The sequence below is a fragment of the Mercenaria mercenaria genome, chromosome 6, assembly GCF_021730395.1.
Source record: "Mercenaria mercenaria strain notata chromosome 6, MADL_Memer_1, whole genome shotgun sequence".
Taxonomy (NCBI): Eukaryota; Metazoa; Mollusca; class Bivalvia; order Venerida; family Veneridae; genus Mercenaria; species Mercenaria mercenaria.
In genome coordinates this window covers 69855308-69868756 of record NC_069366.1, presented here as the reverse complement: position 1 = coordinate 69868756, position 13449 = coordinate 69855308, and positions in this window count along the sequence as shown.

The following is a 13449-nucleotide window of genomic DNA, read 5'->3' as shown; positions in this document are numbered from 1 at the left end:
AACAATAGCTTTTAAATGTGCACACTCATCATTATTGGTTTGCCAGGAGCCATAACTCCTGCGCACATTTTCAGAATTATGGTCTTTTCTGTACTATTTTTATAATAATTTATAATTATCAGGTCGATTGTAAAGGAAAGTTCTACAAATTCTATAAATCACTCTCGACACCTCATTCCTGATGGAATGAGAGAAGAAGCCATTTCCCTTTTCATGCTTAGCGCCAGCAAGGGGGTTTACAGGAACGATTTTTTCATGTCTTTGGTATGACGCGGGCCGGGGGTCGAGCCCACGACCTCCCGCCCTGGATGTTGACGCCTCTACCACCAGGTTATTGAATTTCCTAATTAAACTTTTGTTTACGGTCTACTTTACTTAATACTATATGGATCATTTGCTTAAAATGTATCATTATTAGTCATGACTGCAGGCCAAGAACATAAAATTTTTTCGGAACTGTGACCTTATTTGTACTAAAAAAAATTGGAAATTGTTTGAAGGCTATTTTCTTGAATACTGTAATAGTTGCGCTTTATAAATGTCTTTGCCTAAAGCATAAGTGAGAGAGGAATTTTATTTTCATTGGGATACAAAAGAGGACATTGTTGGAAAGTTTCAGGAACGGCACCTCCACCATGTATAGATTTTGAATCAACTGCGTTTATTTTATTCATACACGGCGCCATATTTACTTGAAAGTTTTTATAGGAATTATTTATTTTTTTATCGTAATATCCGCTTTAATGATGTCAATTGTTTTTACAATATGATCTGATTTGTCGTAAAGATTCATTAGGTCTATATTACTCAAAGCAGTTCTTTGCGTATTTGGGTTTTAACTTTTTCGCAGTCATTTGTTCGAATTATTATCAGAAAACATCTGCTATATAATAAAATCTGTAAAAAGTTAAGCATTAAAGTATTTGGCAGATCTTTTCTAGCCTTTAATATTCACAATGACAACTCTAAAATTTATAATTGATAATTGATCGTATTATAATTATTTCTGCAATTTTTAAGATACACACAACAAATATGGGGTGCAGTTGATGGGCCCAAGACAGGCCAAGGATGCTCAAAATGCATAGGGTTGTTTTAAAGCATTTTCTCCGATCTTTTTGTCAAATTGGGACAATAAGCATTGTAAACAGCATCTTTCTCTACAACATTGAACGAATCCATTTTCTCTGGTATTCTTCCAATTTAAACACGCTATTCAGTGAACTGAGAAAGCAAATTTCTATTGTTTATTTACTGAATAACATTTCAGTCATAAGCGGTGGTGTCTTTTTATCTGCCTTATACAGTTTTGTGCAACATGTAACAATATAAAATTCAAGCATCACATTTAAAAGAAAAAATCAAAGCACATTTAAAGGGAATTCCGGTAGTATTTATGCGCAAGTTTCTGCGCATCCGACACCATCTATGGAAAATTGAAGTGAAGTCAACATTTCTTGAAACATGTTACAAAAAATCTTAAATATGAGGAATCTTGAATACAATAACTTTTTTAATAAGTTTTATCAGTGATCAAATGTTGATACTGGATTATGTTGTATTGACATGAATCATGCCTGACATGTATCTTGCATTTTTTGAGGCTGTATTTTGACAGCGCACTTTAGTGCAAAGACAGTGCTGTTTATAGGCATACAGACACTAAATAGAAAAATGGCGCGAAAAAAAAATTGCATAATGGCGGATACGAATACTCCTCAGTTTTTTCGCTGTGTGAGCTATTTTCCTTATTTTCTTTGCAATTTTTTTGGTAAAATCACATGACAGATTTAGCTTGACATGAAGATAGCATTTTGATCATGAAATAACACCATGACAAATTTTTCATGGAACTTAGATCTACACCACCCAGTATAATTTGGGGTCCCCATTTATTAGCTGATTTTGCAGTTTGTGTGTTTGACTGAAATTATTTTTCTTGCATTTAAACAGACCCCCACTTTCTTTTGTTTTTATTTAGCACTGACAATATTCTTCAAGAAAATGTGTTTACAGACATTTAAAATGGGTCCTGATGTGTGCTGCGGCCATTGTTTATTTATTTATTTATTTTGTTGGGTTTATTGTCGCACCGACACAATTTTAGGTCATATGGCGACTTTCCGCTTTAATTGGTGGAGGAAGACCCCCGGTGCCCCTCCGTGCATATTTCATCACGAGCGGGACCTGGGTAGAACCCGACTTCGTAACCAGCCGGATGGCTTCCTCACGGAAGAATTCTAGCCCCAAATGAGGTTTCGACACCATCGATGAGGGGCAAATGGTTTTTAAGTCTGAACCACTCGGCCACGGAGGCCCCGCTGCGGCCATTGGAAATAGGTCAATTTTATATAGAATAAAGAACAAAAAACTATTTAGTGTGTTATAACCCTTTTATAATGGGTTTGACATTTAAGTTAATTTTGTATTGATAAGACAAAATCCCTTTCAGCTTTTTCAGTATTCAATTGTAGTAAGAATTGAGAATTTTTAAACTTTCTTTAGCTTCTGGCAGATATACATGTAATCAACTTTGTCAGGTTTTGCGTGAGGAGGCCATCCAGCTGGCTGACGGAAAGTCGGTGGTTTCTACCAGGTGCCCGCTCCCGATGAAATAATGCATGGGGGGCACCCGTGGTTTCCTCCACTATTAAAGCTTGAAAGTCGCCATATGGGCCTTCATGTGTCGGTGCGACGTTAAAAAATGACAAAAGACAATACTCAGGTTCGCGCCATTTTTCGTCCGCACAAGTGTTGCATTTAAGCGGCCTTAACATAAAATTTTGCCGGGACCCATTACCTTTTTTTCCATTTTTATTTTCACAATTCAATTGTTTATTCACAATGAAAAAAAGGAAAAGAATTCCCAGAAACAGCTTTTTCAAAATAAAAAAAAAAATAAGTTCTTTACTAGAGTATTTTTCCATTAAAAAAGTTCACAAAAGTGAATATGGAACCAGATTTTTTTTCTATTTGGTACGCATGACTATAATGATATTGTATTCAATATGACTATGATATGAAAAAAAGTATATAATAGATCTGTAAAAGAATTAACCTTATTGTGCTGTCTTTATAATATTTGGTTTGGGATTTATAGAAAAGCAAACAATCATGAAAAAGTGAAAAGTCGCTATCAGTTTTTTGCAAAAAGTGGGTGTTTTCAAAAAATTTTTATCACAAAAACAAGCCTGGTGACCCATTGTTTTTATTTGTTCATTGTTTTCAGCACAAATTTTCCTAATATATATGTGGGAAATTTGAAAAAATCTGTGAAAGAAAAAAACTACACAACATACTGGTACTCAAAATAACCAGTTATTTTAATTAGATTGTTCACCATATTTTTTATATTTTATTAGTTAGCATCTCTTGCATGTTAGTGTGAGTGTTTAAGGAAGACAACTAATTCTGACACTAATGGTAGTCTTGTATATTCCTAAAAAAAGCATTAACATATATGGATCTACTTCAACCATGTAGGTACATTGTTTTGCCACTGAACAAAGTGGGTTACTTGACTATTAAACTTTTTGTCCAAATGAATCCAGTTTGTTTCTAGCACTTGCAAAAAAGTATTTCTGTTGCCTTACGTATGTTAGGGTTTCAACTGGCATGATACTTTGATTACACTGTCGTGTGACTTGGGGGTAAGAGTGAGGTAAATCGGTATAAAATCAACAGTGGTGGTTTGCCATGACAGTCCAAGGCGGTGCCCCATTGTGTTTCCCGTATTTGTTTGTTTTGTCCTTGTGTGTTTATTTTGTGTTTGAGTGTGTGTGGTGTGCGAGTGTTTTTCCTGTTTTTTGGATCTCCTGTCTAAATGCTCGTTCTATCCGAAATACTATCACCATAATATTATCTTAATGTCATTTGAAGATCTGGTGCAATAACTGCACGAACAACCCTCGGAACTTAAAAGTATAGACTTAATATAGTAAGCCATCTTTGGCGGATCTTTTTAAGATACTCGTAACCCAGAACTTTTCCTGACTTTCCATCTACATTGTATAGCAATATGCACTTTAAATTCCAAAAGTTTTAACATTAGGTGATCGTCTAAATGCATGCTCACTTTTAATATTGTAAGTCTGTGTAACAGACATTTTGAAAAACACATCTATGTATCCATGGTCTTTAATAATATGCCTGGCTATTTTTTGCGATTCTTTCACTCTGTCTGATGAATTAAAACTGTTCCATATTATGCCATTTTGTTGCAAAGCTTTCTAACTTCATTTATTACATAAGGGACGTAGAACCCGCCCTATATCTCCTCCCCCAAGGCGTCCGACAGTTTGTCTTGCATGACGAGAGTTACCGCAATGTTATGTGTAAAATATAAAAAAACTGTAACTTTCCAAGTAAACACCAAGCCGGGAAATATAAGTAACAACACTCTTGAACTTGTTGACACCAAACCAGGCAACACAGCTTTCACAAAAAAACAGGCAAACATAAACTAAAATGACAAAACAGATTTTTTTATTATATCAAAAATAATACATTTTCTTCATTTTATATAATGTGCACTTCCTTGTACATTAGCGAGGGAGAAAGCGGAAGGAAAAGCCTAGCCACGCGTTGATAAATATGGAATCAAAATCTAACCACTCAGCACTTACTTTTGCTTAATCAGAAAAATTTTTCAAAACGACATGGCAGTTTTACATTTAAGAAAATGGCTTCAAAAAGGAGGCAAACCAGTTTAGTTTGTTTGTTTGTTTTGGGTTTAACACCGTTTTTAACAGTATTTCAGTCATGTAACGGGGGCGGTAACTAACCAGGTTCCTGGATTCTGTACAGTACAAACCTGTTCTCTGTAAGTAACTGCCAACTTCCTCAGATGAATCAGAGGTGGAGGACTAATGATTTCAGACACCAATGTCGTTTTATTAAAAAGTCACGGAGAACATAGGCAATGCCCGAGGATCGAACTCGCGACCCGCGATCCGTTTGACCGACGCTCTACCTACTGAGCTAAGCGGGCGGGACGCAGCAGCAAAGTGATTATTACTTTTCGATGCACATGCAATGAAAAAAAAATCTCCCAATGTCAAAAATCCTTCGTGAACTAGCAATTTGAACATAAATTTGGTTATTTTGATTAACATTTGCAAGAACTGACAGAAAATTTAAAACATTTTATTTTCATTTTATTTTAAAATAAAATCAAGTTGTAATTCTTATTTGGAAACAGCACGTTTTTCATGAAAAGCAGTTGATATCATATCACTTTTGGGCTTGAAAAAATATCTCAAGAGACTCAATATATCATATATTCGAAACGTCTTGAATTTCTAAATCTGGTAACAATTATTCATAAAAATCAGGATTACAACAATTTCAAATAAATCTTTCGGGGTCAGTCATATGACCAGCCTGAAATTTGTTAGTGATATTGCCAAAAAGAATACTGAAAGAGTGATGGCATTCCTGTTTGAGTCAGAAGACTTACTGATGAAATCAGAACATTGAATTAAAGAAAGATCATTGCCTTTAATACTAGTTCGCATCCTGCAGACGATATAGCCTTACGCCAGAACCAAAAGTAATTTTTTCAATGGAGAGTTATGGTCTTTACAGCTTACTGAATAAATTATTACCAAAAATGAAACTATGAGAATAAGAACATTAACAACAACAACAGCAACAACAACAATAATAGTACAAGCATGAAATAATTACCGTAGTTTTATGAGCCATTGCTTCCAACGAAAAACGCAGAATTCCAAAGCTAATTACAAACTACCCACATTTTGCTTAATTTTCTTTAAATAATACATGTATCGGCCCCACGCCCTGTAAATATTTTACAAGGAAAACAAGGTTTTATCACAGTAATTTTAACATAAACTAGAACGTTATTTACATTTCTCATAATTTTGGATGATGTCTATTTGATTATGTAGCATGCCCTCCTATTTTCTGTGTGAAACAATTTTTTATGACGCCAGTTATGTCAACAATCGAGTAAATTTAGGTAAGCGTAGCATAAATTATGAACAGAGGTAAAAACTTTGTCAAGAAGACAAGAACCAGTTCTGGCGTGTCGTCTTAATAATTTTCGAGATGCCACGATATTACACGATATGTCGGGATAATCTATCCTGACATGTCCGTCATTTTCACGTCAACTCGGGGGTCAATTAACGCTTCCATAAAGTCGTGTATTTCATGTGGTTGTAAAAAGTAGGCTTTGAAACAGATGAATCCTACGTTTTACTAAAAGATCCAAGATCTATGTTGCGTTTCTACTACAAATACATTATGTACGAATTTTTATTTTCCTACGGAAGACTTCGTTAAAATCATATGTATGTCATGTGTTGGTATGAATGCGGTAAAGCCAATAAATCGTGTTTATACAATTATGAAATTAAATCATGAAACCAATGAAAAACCATATGAATAACATTAACCATTTTATAGCTCAAATGGAATAACGTAAAGGTGTTTACTTAATTCTTTATCAGAATTTTTACATTCCTTTTATTTGATAAAGAATATGAATTCCTAGGTTTGGAATAGCACATTCTTTAAACAGTTCATCAAATGAAATAAATATTGGCCTGAGAAATAAGTGGCGATGAGATATCGAATGACGACGAAATAATGAAGTCACAATTTTTACATATATATAAATATACATCCATAGGTTCTAATAGTAAACAAAGCTATCACCAAATGATTCTATCAATCCTGACATAAACGCCATTGAAGCTATATATTTGTTGTACGAATAAGTTGATCCTATAGAGATATCTCTCTGTTCTTCGTACAAATATTTCAGAAACGAGCGATGACATTGATTTGTTATATATATTAAGTAAAAATATAATCTAGTGATTTGAAACTAAAAAGTGTTCATACTTCCGCCCGAAAAGTTTTTCTTAACCTATGTTCAATGTATGGTACAATCTTTTTTATTTGAAGACAAGTCCATGTGAAATGTTAATATCAGTTCTGTTGAGTTTTGAGTCAGACGTATCTTTCTATAAATTATTGTTTGATAGAGAACTGGAAAAGTATAATGGTATGTGCAGAACGCCACACTGGAGGCAACGACCTATTGAATCATTCCAAGATCACTGATAAGTATCTTTACATATACTTATATATGAAATGTGTTGTGATAGTTTTTATACGAGGAGATAGAACAGTAGAATTTAAATTTTATATAGCGTAATTTGTTCGCAGAAAAATGACAGTAAGACAAGTTTTTCCCTTGAACATGTCATGTGTATTTAGACGCAAAATCAGGTGAAATAACTTCATGGGAGAAAAATATGTCAAAACACAGTCAGATCACGATGAATAATTTTATAAAGTTACCCAGTCTCATAATTCCGTTCTTTCTGGAATAGTGAAACATAAAGACATCTGCACATGTGTATTTAAATTTTTGTTATTATACCAGATTTATATAGCGCCCTTTTCATGATAAACACGTTCAAAAGTGCTTTACATATAGCAAACGCAGCCACACAGGGAGCGAAATTCATCCTCTATATACAGAAAGAGGGACAGAGTGAGACAAAGCCCCGAAAAGACAGAGAAGTTTTTAGATACAGACGTGTCCGGCTAACTTAGCCTAGCTCTTTGTGAATAGACAGTCTGGTTCTTTAACGTGCCCGGTGTATAGCACCGGTACACGCGTAGCCGTCTTTCCTGGGAAGAACCAGTACAGGCCTCTAGGAGACACTCAAGAGCATCTCAGAAATTTCCAGTGCCTGGACCGGGATTCGAATCCCGGAAGTCTGGATTGACAGTCAAGCGTGTTACCACTAGACCACCGGCCCACCTTGAGAAACATGTATACAATACTAATGCATTAAGAAAAAGCATGGCATTATTTAGACATTTTGACATTTTGATGTACGCCCATACCAAACAACAGCATAATAGTGCCGTCTTAACTTTACTACTGCAGCGTAGTAATATGTATTTATCGTAGAATAACAGTCTTTGAATAAGGATATTTACTATAATGAGCACATCGCAACTACCAAGGTTTCTGACTTTTGTTTTACCTAATAGACGAATCTACTTCATCGATATAGTTATTTATGATGTCCTTCACAACACAATAGTTATCTTACATGATGTAGGAACATTATTCAGCTGTGTCTGTATAAGTGCACTGAATGGACTATAATCAGGATCAGAAACTATGGAACGCCGCAGCTGTCTTATGTCGGGACATTTCATGTTATCATGTCGAAGTGTGGCCTTAACTTGTCAAAACAGTGTCTTATTATGTTAAAAAACTATGTTATCACGTCAAAGTATTGTGTTAACTTGTCAAAACAGTGTCTTATTATGTCAAAAAGCTATGTTATTATGTCAAAGTATGGTGTTAACTTGTCGAAACAGTGTCTTATTATGTCAAAAAGCTATGTTATTATGTCAAAATATGGTGTTGACTTGTCCAAATAGTCTCTTATTATGTCAAACAGCTATGTTAATATGTCAAAGTACAGTGCGATCTTGTCTATAGAGCGTATTATTATCTTAAAAAAGCTAGACAAGATTAAATGATACTTTAAGAAGAAAACATAGCTTTGTGACATAATACGACACAGTTTTGACAAGTTAACACCACATTTTGACATAATAACATGACTAGTTAACATGATAAGATACTATTTGGACAAGGTAACATCACTCTTCGACATAATAATATAACGTATTAACATAATAAAACAATGTTTTGACAAGTTAACACCACACTTGGACAAGATAACATAGCTTTTTAACATAATAGCACGCTCGGTAGACAAGACCGCACGGTACTTTGACATGATAACATAACGTTTTAACATAATAACACGCTCTGTAGACAAGATCACATGGTGCTTTGACATAATAACATAGCACTTAATATAATAAGACACCATTTCGACAAGTTAACACTACATTTTGACATGATAACATCGCACTTTGACATGATAACATAACATTTTAACATAATAAGACACTGTTTTGACAAGTTCACACAACATTTTGACAAAAAAGCATAGCTCGTTAGACAAAATCACACGATACTTTAACAAGATATCATAGCTTTTTAACATAGTAACACACTCTGCAAACAAGATCATACTTTGACATGATAACATAGCGTTTCAACATAATAAGACACTGTTTCGACAAGTTAACACCGCACTTCGACATAATAACATAGCTTTTTGACATAATAAGACACTGTTTCGACAAGTTAACACCGCACTTCGACATCTTAACATAGCTTTTTGACATAATAAGACACTGTTTCGACAAGTTAACACCACACTTTGACAAAATAACATAGCGTTTTAACATAATAAGACACTGTTCCGACAAGTTAACACCACACTTTGACATAATAACATAGCTTTTTGACATAATAAGACACTGTTTCGACAAGTTAACGCCACACTTTGACATAATAACACAGCTGTTTGACATAATAAGATACTGTTTCGACAAGTTAACGCCACACTTTGATATAATAACATAGCTGTTTGACATAATAAGATACTGTTTCGACAAGTTAACACCACACTTTGACATAACAACATAGCTTTTTGACATAATAAGACACTGTTTCGACAAGTTAACACCACACTTTGACATATTAACATAGCTTTTAAACATAATAGCACGCTCAGTAGACAAGATAACACGACACTATAACAAAATAACATAGCGTTTTAACATAATAAGACACTGTTTTGACAAGTTAACACCACATCTTGACATAATAACATAGCTTTTAAACATAATAAGACAGTTTGACAAGTTAACATCACGCTATGACATGATAACATCAAATATCCCGACATAAGACAGCTGTGGCGTTCCATAAGAAACACTGTCACAGTGACTGTTTGGCATTTAAATATTAGATCGAAGGTTTAATTGTGAAAAGGTAATTCAACGATAGTGAGATCCTTTGGTTGCTTGTAATTTGTTTTGTCGAAGTCAATTGCCAGTATAACCTTTCTTGTGACGTATTTTACATTACATTTACGCTTTAACATTTGCAAAATAATTAGAAAAGCTGCTTTATCAAACATATCACATGCAATTCAATCATATCTTTAAATGTCAAACAGTCATAGACTTGGTGTGTACTTAAGAATCACGAAGTCTGTACAACATAGTTCCGCTTAAGACTGTTCTTGGAGTATGAGACTTGTTACTCATGGGAAAATCATGAAATTACATATATCTGAAATTCATAAACTACCAAAAAGAGGCGGAATGTGTTTTTGTAAGTTTTGGAAAGAGGATGTAAAATATGTTCTAAAGATTTGAAAAATGATGTTAATACTAACACAGCAGGTAAAATTAAGTAATCCGTCATTTCATTAACACTCGCAGATCGCTCCAAGGGCCCTCTAGTTTCACATGCGTCTAGTTGACATCTATTAGAAATGTACCTTCTAATATGATGCATTTTAATAATAATACTAAAATTGCTTATCACGCTGTTGATGTTTAATTCTTTATTTTGTCTTAGACACTTTCTCCTTGTGATGAAAATTCACAAAACAGTTAGCCATAGCAGTAACAAACGCAACAGCTTCAGCTTGTAAACAACGCACACATTTCCTTAACAGCCGAGATAAAAAAGTGCAGAGAATTAAAAGTAAATTTCCATTTCAGCATATCTAGTAGCAATCATAAAAGTAGTCTAGAGCTTTGAATCGGATCATTTGAATTATATAGAGAGACTAATCAATCAATATCTTTGGTAGTTGTCTACATTTAATACATGTAGAACATGCGGTTTGTTTATGGTACTTGTAAAATGTTGAAAAGTTGAGTTCTGCTCAAACCGGTGCTAGAGGGTGAGCACGGTAGCATGCATTTCTACTACCATCTCTGAACAGGCTCAATTAAAGCGAGCAAGAAACAGTTTTATATTTTGTCGTGTTTTGTACCCTGTGAAGTCTCCATCTTTTTTTCATTAAACTTGCTCTGTTAATGAGAGTGTACTTTGCCAAATCCCAAACACTTCCTTCAAACACTTCCTGCTTATAACTATTATCTGATAAATTTTATAAACAGATCTTCTTGAATCGTAGAAAGCACCAGAGCAGACTAGATTTGATAGTGTCTGTTCATACGTTGTAACGAAAAGAGAAATTTGGACCACCGAATGGATTCCATGACAGCAAAGGACAGTCAATAATATCGAGACCTAGTCCGGGATGACTAACATACATCATTTGTCCGAATTGTGCTAGAATATTTATAGATTTAAAGTTTCAAAGTACGTGGATACTGTTTTCATCTGTCACATGGCACTTACTCGAACCGGTCTTCCGGAATTGTTTCGTCACGCTGGTCATTATCTTTGTTGCTTGTTTTAGGTTATTATGTGAAGGAATACAGAGATACATCTGTATCTGCATTTAGTATTTTCTATGTATAAAGTTAATTACCATATAGATAACCTCTTCGCGTGACACATGTATTCAGGAAGGCAGTAATGGCACGAAAACTGCATGTTTCTTCAAATTACTTGAGATGTCGTGGTGTCTATCTGCATTTATATAAGAACAGACAGTCATAGTCCACTCCTCTACGGCTTATGACGAGTTCGGCTAAGCTGAGATATTAATGGATTATACAAAATTTCTGATTATGATTGTCGCCTTAATTTATTACGCCTACAATAGATAACAAAATTGATCAGAAAATAAGACGATATAACCAAGACAAGTCACCAGTGGCAATTACCGCAGTACAGTTATAACAAATTACCAAAGAGATCATTCTTCAACAATTATTTGTATAAATATTCCATCTACCTTCACATTATTATTGACATGTTTAATATATTATTGTTATATTGATATAAATCAAACCTCCATAGGTTGTTATCTTGTAATTCATTTGTATTATACCTTTTTATAAAACCTGTAAGACTGCCTTACCTCCACACGGCAGTCTAAATATGTATTATCTTCTAAGACGGAGAAATTATCAACGTCCAGCCTATTTATTAACTTTTGTATTAAAAGGTACTAAGGGATGTTAAATATGAGGCCGGATAGTGCTGGTCATCAAAAATGAATGAAACTTTTATATAATGTAATTTGTCAAAATCCTTTTTCCTTTGGATATATAAGTAAATGCTAGTCTCCATGCATAGTCACAGGACGTCATCCGGCCCAGTTTTGTCTCTAATTCCTATTCTGCGTTCGCTAATTTAAAAGCATAATTTCCACTTGCTTATTTTTAAAGCTACGATTTCAAAAATCTAGTAAATGTTTAAGGATTGGACATCATCGAAGCGCTTGGCAGCCATATGGAGTTGGTCAATGAGTAATTGACAGTGGTGTTGCCTAAGAAACGTTAAATGAATAATGACCATGCCCTATTACCTGTTATTTAAATATTCACATTCGACATGTTCTTATCAATTATCTTTTCAAATTTATAATCATAGGGCAAGAAATGGAGATATAAAGAGAACTTTATATCGTATATCGTAGAATATCATATGCCCTTCTCAAATGCGTTCATTTGACTGGTCGAAATGAGTGCACGCGCGGGTCCGCAAAAAGAAATATTGACCTGCAAAAGTGATAATGACTCTTGTGATACCATTTTTTGTTGTATGTATGAAATATATGAGCCAGTAACATGAATGCATTTGAGAAGGGCATATAATATAACAATTATAGAGTGCGTCCTTGGTCAATATCATTTTTACAGGTCCGTAAAAACACATATTGACCTCAGAATAAGTCAATAACTGTATGATAACACGCAGGAAGATGATTTCCTATAATAATTTGTATATGTTGCAGATTGTGATAGAATAAACGATAACTTGTTAAGGGGAAATATTTCATTCGGTCATAACTAGTACCATCAGAACACCTACACGAACGGACGTCATAAGAAGGATAATATTTTCAGCACCAATAAATGTTGTTCTAATACCAACCTGAGGTAGCTTTATTGTGATAATTATCAGATATTATTCCATATAATTTCAAACTACATTTTGTCTATTCATTTTCCCTGAAGTATCATATTATATATGCTTGATTATCTGTCATTTAGCAGAATATAAGTTTTTCTATTCTCATTATTATAAATGTCAGTATCATGATTTTATGTATTTCTTTATTCATACACCTTGTAGTATTCAGTAATAAACGCATTATTATCGCATTATTGTTATTTGCTTACAGTTTATTTGGTCATCAAATATCAAATCCGTTTGAAGAGGCGTATTGTGATGCCGTCAATTCCGGAATGTCGGGTGAATGTAGAACGAACGTTTCTGTGCAATTTTACTATTTTTATTTTATCAATAGTTCAAATTAACAAAATGTATACATTTATAACAGAATAAGTAGTCAGCTTTTGAACACTGGTTAATATCCAGTTAATATAATTAGATAAGAAATTTAGTGTCACTTTCAACGTCGGTTAACCGAA